Raw genomic sequence first — 9,321 nt, 5'->3', positions numbered from 1 at the left:
GGGTAGTGTTCTCATTGGCCCGTGTAAATCCCCTTTAATTGTATTCTCCACCATCCACCCTCTCTGTTCCCACTTCATTCTTCCGTATAGGTACACACGATCACGTGTTACAGATAGAACTTGGGGATATGAATATAAATCACATTTGTAAAATACGTAACGTTTCCCATATATTTTCTGTATGGAAGAAAAATTCTGATTTTCATTTACATAAACGATACTGAGTTTTGATTCTATTCTATTCCATATTTTTAAAACTTTTTTGCTTAACGCTCTCTAGATCACGTTACGTTGGCACGTAGAAAGGCAGGTAGTAGATATATAAGCTATAGAAACCTGAATCTTATGAATCTGGGCAGCTTGGAATCAGCCTGCTTCCAGAAGGGGTATACCAGCTCCTACTCCGCCAATAGACCATGAGTGTTCCCATGCCCTAATGTCCTTACAAACACTTCCTAATATTGGATTTGCTGATTTCCGCCAATATGATGGATATAAGGAAGCACCTATGGTTGTTTTAATTTGTATTTTTCTTATTACAAATGAGTGTAGTCATATCTTCATACACTGTTAGACTTCCAGATGTTTCCCTTCTGTGAAATGCCTATTTATGTCTTTGGCCAACTTTCTGTTGGATTTCTGTTTTTTTCTTACTGTTTTGTAGATGTTCTTAGTAAAATCCTGATATTAATTCCACATTGGAATTATATTGCAAATATCTCGTGTCAAACATCTGATAAAGTTGATTGTAAACCTATCTTGTCTTCCATCGGATATTGTGGTCCAATCTAGGTATCTCTGTTGAACAGAATTAATCACTCTTCTTGTAGTCAAATCCATCAATTGCTTGCCTATGGTTACTGTTGCATAAATATTCCACCTCTTGTGATCCCAAGGTCATAAAGACATCCTCCAACATTTTTATCTTTAGCCTCATAGCTTTTTTTTTCACATTTTCTCCACACGTTGGAACAACTTTCTTTCTCAGTTGTGTGCTTTCCCCATGGATATATGGCGCTATGCTTATCAAACACCCATTCCCACTGTACATGGATTTCTTTTCTGCCCCTTTGTTTTATTTGTTTTTTCCCAGGTGCCCTTATCATTTTCAAAATTGATTTAGCTATTTGTGGATCTTTATTCCTCCATATGAACTTTAGAAAAAATTTTTAACTTCCTTAAAAAACTGCAATTTTTATTGGTATTGTGTTGTTGAGAGTACACATTTACTTGGGGAGCCCTAACATCTCCCAGTGTTATGTGGGCAGCCCCACAATTGTGGTAATTTCCATTAATATAGATCTTCCATTTGTATACATCTTCTGTTGTCTCCATAAAGATCTTGTGCATTCATTGTTAGGTTAAGGCTCAGCTACTTGGAGCACTGCTCACAACTTTTCCACATCGAGGTTCCCCTAGGAAATGTCCACAGGTGGTGATAGCAGGTGCTTTTGTGCTATTTCCAATCTTAAAGGGGATGTGTCTAAAGTTTCTCCATTAAACATGTGTTTGCTGTAGGATTTTGGTATGTAGCTTCTATCAGGTAAGAAAGTTGTCCTCTATGCTGACAATTCTTATTATAAATCAGGGGTTAACTTTATCAGATTTTTTTTCTGCATGTATTAACATGGCTTTTCTTTTTCCTTTGTCCATCCTGTGTCAGTTACATTTGGGATTGGCTCACTGCCATTACACTCATTGCTGTTTTGTTTTTGAGACAAATTCTCCTTGAGGCAGTTTTTTTTTTTTAAAACAAAGTGAGGTTCATGCAGCTAAATTCACATCCACATTTAAAATGGAACGACTCTCATTTTGCTTTTAAAGTTCTCTTATTACCCTCCTCTGATTCTGGTGTAAAGATTATGTGAGCCTTGTAAAATGAGTTAGACTGTTTTCCTTCTTTTCTAGTGTCTGGGCCAACTTGCTTAAAGATCCGTCTTAACTAGGTTTTCAAATTAGTGTATAGTTCAGAATTGTGTGCTGTGTTCATGATTGAGCCCAACATCCTTCCAGTGCAATGGAGGTTGCAAAACTAAAAGCATTTCATGGAGTTCATTGTAGCTATGATGCTGTATGTAGCTGAGTTTTCCCTGATCAGATTTACTGATGTGAGACATAAATCTAAAACAAAAAGGGGAGACTGTTGGTTGACTATCATTGCATAGTAAATTACCCCCACCCCCAAATTAGTGACTGAGAACAGTGATTTATTTTTTCTCATGATTCTGAGGGTTTGTTGGGCAGTTCCCTTCCTCATTTTTGTTGGTCTCACTCAGATGCTGCATTCAGCACCTCAGGCACATGTTTGTTGGCCAGTGGTGATGGATAGATGGATGGATGGATGGATGGATGGGTGGATGGATGGATGACTGGCTGGTTGGATGGTTGGATGGCTGGCTGGCTGGCTGGCTGGCTGACTAGATAGCTGGCTGGATGTCTGGATGGCTAGATGGCTGGCTGGCTGGCAGGATGGATGGATGGCTGACTGGATGGATGGCTGACTGGATGGATGGCTGGTTGGATGGCTGGTGGTTGGATGGCTGGCTGGCTGGCTGGCTGGCTGACTGGATGGATGGCTGGTTGGCTGGCTGGCTGGCTGGATGCGTGGATGGCTGGATGGATGGCTGGCTGGCTGGCTGGCTGGGCCCCACCTAGTTCTTTCCCTGGCCTGTGGACCAGAGGATCCAGGGCAGCATTCCAAGAGCGAAAAAGCACAAACTGCAATGCCTCTTAAGAACTAGCCTGAGAAGTCCCATAATGTCCCTTTCACCACATTTTGCTTGTAAAAGCAAGTCACCAGACCAGACCAAGGGTAGAGAAGAGGACTCCATCTGCTGAAGGGAGTGTAGAGTCACACTGTGAACCAAGGGCATGTGTCCTGAGATGAGAGGTATTTCTGTCTATAAGTCAAGCTTTACGATGTGGTACTGAAGCATCTAATTTTGCTACTGCACATGGTAGCAAGAACAAAGTGATTGTAGCAGACCGTTCTGGTGATGGGTTCTTAATCTCCTTCAACAGTCTAAATTTACCAACAGCTGCAAGGATAAGTACCTTGGCATGTACTCACTTCCCTCTGGTCCTGTCTACTCCAGTCGTGTTGGTTGCTGAATTGTTAATAAGTCTTGTTGTTGTAAATCCTCAATCAATGTACTAAGTTACTTGCTTTGCTTTATTTACAAAATATATTGTGAATTTCATCTTGAATTTATTTCTAGCCCTTCAATCAACACTTTGTACTCAGCAACCCATTTTCTCCCTGAACCCAGTGCCTCTTTTGAGATGGCCATTGTCCTTGTATCGTTGCTTTGTAGGTACCATCTGGCTTTTTCCTGGAAGCTCCCAGAACTTTACTCTGTCTTTGGTGTTTGTGAATCGCACTAGAACCTTTCTGTGGCTATATTTTCTTATCTCCATTATTCAGCACTCTACAAGCCCTTCCAACCTGAAGTCTTTTATCTTTCCTTAAACTGGGGTGGAGGGGTAGGGATTCACAGCCATTTTTTGTACTAGTATTTCTTCCTCTCCTCTGTGTATTTTTTTCTCTCCCTTTGGGACCTTTGTCAATGACAGTAGTCACTTGCCCATCTAGCCTCTGTCTTTTTACTTCATGTCTTCCCTCCCTTTGTCCCTTCCTGGGGTTTCCCGGGACTACCCAACCCTATCTTCCAGTTCGCTGATCGGCTCGCTGATCGTCAGCATCCACAATGCTTTCAGTTTATCGAATTTTTTATTGACTCATCCTGACGACTACAGCTGCTAATACCTTTTCATCTCTTTCGTGGCATTTACAACTTATAGCCATAATTCAAAAAAAAAATCAAACATGTACAAAATAAAAAGGTTTTAAAATCTTTGATGAAGTAGAGTTCTATTTGTGATAAATGTTTAGCAAGCTGGGAGGGAAAGGGCGTGTCCTCACAATGGTGAGGGGCACCTGGGACAGTAACAGACCCGCCTCGAGCACTATGCTGGGCTGGCTGCCACTTCCCAACGGCAGCTCGCCTGTTTCCTGCCACCTTAGCTTCTACAAGCCCCTGCCACAGTCTTCATTACGACCATTTCTTCATGACTCATGATCTCTGAGTAGATGACAGAAAAACTCTCGAAGGGCCTGACAGACAAGGGAAGAAGCCATTTTAGGCTTTCCAAGTCAGCATGACTGTACATAAACTTTGTTTAAACCCAAAGCCTGATTTATGGCCGGTCAAGCATGCGTTGTCCATCTGCTTCGTGAATGAGGAGCCTGAAGGAAAACATCTTGTCCTTAAGAAATCAATCCATGCTCCTACTTCCCATGACGTTAAAACTCGTGATTCCTGCCTACGTGTTCACCTATGGTCTTTTTGAATTTTTACAATAATGTACTTCTGACATACTGATTTATGGCTCTTTATGTAAAAAAGGATATAACCCCGTGAAAACTGTTCATTCTCCGCAGCACTTTGGTCCTTGTGAAGATCGCATTCCCCAGACAGCTGTCCTAATCTGGGTTCAAAGAAAACTGTTTTCTTCTTTATTAGAGTGTTTTCTGGTCAGTTTGCATCGACAGAGTCGGGAAGTGTCTGTGCTATTCTTGGCCCTTTTCTCATCAAAGGAACTTATTCCTCAAATGTGGTATTTTTATTGCAGTTAAACTGACAGTATGATCAGTTTGGAGAGAATTTGTATCTTAACTGTGTTACGGCTTCCTGGGCATGAACATAGTATATCTCTCCATTCATGCAAGTCTATGTCCCTTAAAAGTTTACAGTTTTGCTTATCAGGGCTTTGTGTATTTTTTCTTAAGCTTATCCCCAGTATGTGACATGTGGTGCTGATGTAATCATATTTCTTTTTGCATATGTTTTCTAGTTATTTGTTCCTAGTATGTCAGAGTGCAATTGACTTGTACATTGATCTTAATGTCCAGATACAAAGATAATTGTATCAGTTGCAAAGAGAGTTTTCTTTCTTTCCAATTATTATGCCTTCAGTTTCTTCTTTATTGTGTTGGTTCTGACTTCCAGCATATTGTTCAATATAACTGGAGATAATAGGAAATTTTAAAGAGAATACTTCTCATGTTTCTCCATAAGAATTATATTAAATGTTTTTTTATAGCTGTCTTGATGAGGTTAACAAAGCTTCTTCCTACCCCTATCACGAAGTGTGTGGTAGGTTTATGAAGTTTGTATCCTAAAAGAATGGTGAATTTATCAAGTGTTTTTTTTCTGCACGTTGGAGAGGATCATCTTTTTTCTCCTTTATGCTGTTCATGTGGTATATTAGCAGATTTTCTAATATTACACTATCTTTGCATTTGCAGGATGGCATGCCATCTTTTTCAAAAACACAATGGGGGGGTTGCCTGGGTGGCTCAGTCATTAAGCATCTGCCTTTGGCTCATGTCATGATCCCAGGGTCCTGGGATCGAGCCCCACATCGGGCTCCCTGCTCTATGGGAGGTCTGTTTCTCCCTCCCCTACCCCCCCACTTGTGTTCCCTCTCTCACTGTGTCTCTCTCTGTCAAATAAATAAATAAAATCTTAAACACACACACACACACACACACACACACACACAATGGGATGCAACTGGCCAGCATTTTACTTAGGGTGTTTGCGTGTTATCTGTGTGCGTGAAAGGGGCATTCCTTTCCTTTCTCATATTGTCCATGTTCGGTTTTTGAATCAACATTATTCTTGCCTAATAAACTCTTCTGCTCTTTGTACAAGTCTTCTGCAAAGCCGTCTGGGTCTAGTGTTTTCTTTCTTTCTTTCTTTCTTTCTTTCTTTCTTTCTTTCTTTCTTTCTTTCTTTCTTTCTTTCTTTCTTTCTTTCAAGATTTTATTTATTTATTTGACAGAGAGAGACACAGTGAGAGAGAGAACACAAGCAGGGGGAGAGGGAGAAGCAGGCTTCCCGCAGAGCAGGGAGCCGGATGCAGGGCTCGATCCCAGGACCCTGGGATAATGACCTGAGCCAAAGGCAGACGCTTGATGCCTGAGCCACCCAGTGCCCCTAGTGTTTTCTTTAGAAGACTTTTAATCACTGCTTCAATTTAATGGATATAGGAATTTTCAGTCTTTCTTCGGCTTCCTGAGCCTGTACAAGAAGACAGTAAAGGGGAAGCAGAAGGTAAAACGGAGACCTAGCAGAAAACATAATAAAATGGCAGACTTAAAGCCAAACATCAATAATTAACAATCAGTGTAAAAGGCCTTAAATAACAATGAAAAAATAAAGATGGGAAAATAGATAAAACTAGTTTACCTAACTCTATGGTGTCTACAAGAAATTCACTTCAAATATAAAGATATAGGTGGGTTAGAGGTAGAAGGATAGAGAAAGCTGTGGGATACAAACCCTAATGAAAATAGAGCTGTTGTGGCTATGTTCCCATCAGACAGAGCCAGCTTCAGAGCAAAGAGAATTTCCAAGACAAGGAGAGACATTACATAACAAAATGGTCTACTCGCCAAGAAGACAGCCTTCTTAAGTGCACCAAATTAACAGAGCTGCAAAATCCATGAAGCAAAAATTGGCAGAACCACAAGGAGCAGCAGTCCGAGGACTGAGCCCTGTGGAGCTACCACATAGAGAAGGACCAACAGGGACCAGGAAAGGCCAGTACAGATGGAAGGAGACCATCTCAAACATCCTTTCAACAAAACACTGATGGCCTTAGTCAGATCCCCGGGATGATCATTCGTGTTATTGGGGTCCCAGGAAGAGAGTGAAAAAAGCAAGCTGTAGAATATTTTATAAAGTAAGGATGTACATACAAATCCCCAGTTCTGACAGTGACACATCTATATTAAGTATACAAAAAAGTCTATGTGGATAATGTACCATACTGGTTAAATCTGGTATGGGATTGTTGAGAAAGGAACGAGCAGGCATCTTATTTCTTTTAACAAGTATTTTTTATTTTACTTCTGTAATTTTCAGACATAAATTGAATAAAATGGAGTAGGAAGGGTGCTAGAAGTTTGGTGGGAATTAAACTTTTAAATGAAGAATTATATACAGAAGTACAGGAACACTGACCAGCCCGGGTGTGGTCACTGAAAATGGCATAGCCAATCTGATTCTTCCTCATGCATAATTATTAGCACAGCTTCAAGAGGGCGGTGCAGAGTAAGCATCTGGAGCTCTAACTCGAGCTCTGTTCTGTGTGCTGTTCCAAATGAGTTCATGACCTTGTGCCCGTATTAGCGGAGAGAGAGACTCGTATTTTAAATTACACGCTTAGTCATACTTCTTACACATGGAATGGACTGTTGGAAGTCTCTTCTGACACAGTGAACAGATACTTTTCATACAATAGGCACATTCAGAATCGTAACTTGTTTGGAGTAGGAACTTCGCTCAAGGAGGGCTTTGTAGCTGAACTGCTTTTATCCACCCTGCCTTCTTCACGGGATTGATGTGGAAGCCCAGGAGGGACAATGAAGAAATGTTTCTGCCAAATTGTAAAGTGCCTCCTCCAACAGGCAATATTAGAATCATGCTGTCCCCAGGAGTAAGGCGCTCCTAGCACACTGTTGGGCTCCGTGACTGAGTATGGACCAAGTGGGGCTACTTGTGCCGGTGGCCTCTTTGTCAGTGGGCTGCTGGCAGGGCAGAGCGGTTCCCCTCATCCTATCAAGTGCTGTGTCTTCCTAACATCTGGGAAGATGATCCCCCTGTTACTCTATCACCTCTCATCTGATCTTGCTGAGAACATCCGCCGTCCCACATTCATCAAAATGACCAAACTTACCAGCAAGGAGTCTGAGAATCCCTTCCCAGTCTGGCCCAATTCACCCTTAGTTTCCTACTGCTCTTTTTACAAATGACAACAAACCTAGTGCCTTAAGACAGCACAGATTTATTATCTGACCGTTCCAGAGCTCGGAAGTCTGAAATAGGTTTTACTGGGCTAAAGGCACCGTGCTGTAGAGCTGTGTTGCTTCTGGGGGCTTTGGGGGAGAACCCACCCCTTCCCTTCCCAGGATCAAGGGGCCACCTGTGTTCACGCCACTCGGACTTCTGCTTGTTACAGCTCCTTCTCTGACCCTCTTACCTCCCTCTTGTGAGGACTCTCGCGATAACGCTGGACCCCCACCCTGTAATCCAGGGTCATCTCCCCATCTCAGGTCCTTAACTTTGTCACATCTGCTGAGTCCATTTTGCCAAATAAGGTAACATATCCCCAGACTCCAGGGATCAGGACCTGGACATCTCCGGGGTCTGTTCTTTGGTCCATGACACCGATCCTCCTGGGATCATTTCCCACAACTTTCCTTTCCAATCCGCTCTGTATCCCCAGCATATGCCAGGTTCCTTGTGCCTTCACAAACACAGGTCCCTCTGTCGTAGAGTCAGTGACAGGGCAAGGGAGTGGTGAAGACGTCTAATTCTGGAGTCGGACTGTTCGGGCTCAAGTCTGAGTCTACCAATCACTTGCTAACTGGATTTGGACAAATAGTTGTTGCTGTTGTTTTAACCTAGATCTAAATACCCGATTACAAGGAAAAAAAGCAAATTACACCACAAGGAAGCCTTACCCAAATGCAGACTGCAGAATGTTCTGCAGGCACCAAAGGCCTGGTTTCTTGGAGAAATCCCTATTTTAAAGGGTGGTGTGTCAGGTGGGAGGGGATCATTTAAAAGAATAAGGGAGACAATAACCAAATTGGATGTGTAGGCCCAGGTTTGGATGTGGATTTACCAACCATCAAAAGGCATCTGTGAGACAGGAAATCTGAATCTAAACCAGTGCGCAGAGGATCATGAGGGATTATAAGAGTAATAATGGCATGGTGCTAAATACTTCTAAAGCTTTTCTGGAGACATACACCATAAATACAGCGATATATTCAAAAGTACCCTTTTCAAAGCAAAATGACACTATATTTGGGATCTCTTTATAGATGTGCTGGGAAAAAAGGAAAGGGGGAGTAGAGGAAATAAGATGGCCAAAACGTTAACCGCTGAAGCTAAATGACTGGCCCCTGGAAGGTGACATTATTCTACTTTTCCATTTGAAATTGTCCTCAATTCGTCTCTGTAAAAATAAATCTCCTAGGAAGCTTTTCTTTCCCAGGCTCTGCTGGAAGGTCATTGGTCCCTCTTCCACCCCCCGCAACGGTTAATCCCATCTTCGCCATCAAGGCATGGAAATGCCGCCCAATTACTCAGGCCGCCAAGCAGTTGGGGGGCCGGGTAGGTGCGGGGCTAGTCAGGTGCTAGGCTAGGCAGGTACTGAGCCCGCAGGTGCGGGGCCGGGCAGGTGCGGGGCCGGGCACGTACTGAGCCCGCAGGTGCGGGGCCGGGCCCGTACTGAGCCCGCAGG

Source organism: Callorhinus ursinus, unplaced genomic scaffold (assembly GCF_003265705.2).
Source record: "Callorhinus ursinus isolate GAN/ISIS: 27379988/994484 unplaced genomic scaffold, GSC_fseal_2.0 scaffold28, whole genome shotgun sequence".
NCBI classification, from domain to species: Eukaryota; Metazoa; Chordata; class Mammalia; order Carnivora; family Otariidae; genus Callorhinus; species Callorhinus ursinus.
The sequence above is the reverse complement of the archived record's forward strand: the minus strand, read 5'-3'. Positions refer to the sequence as shown.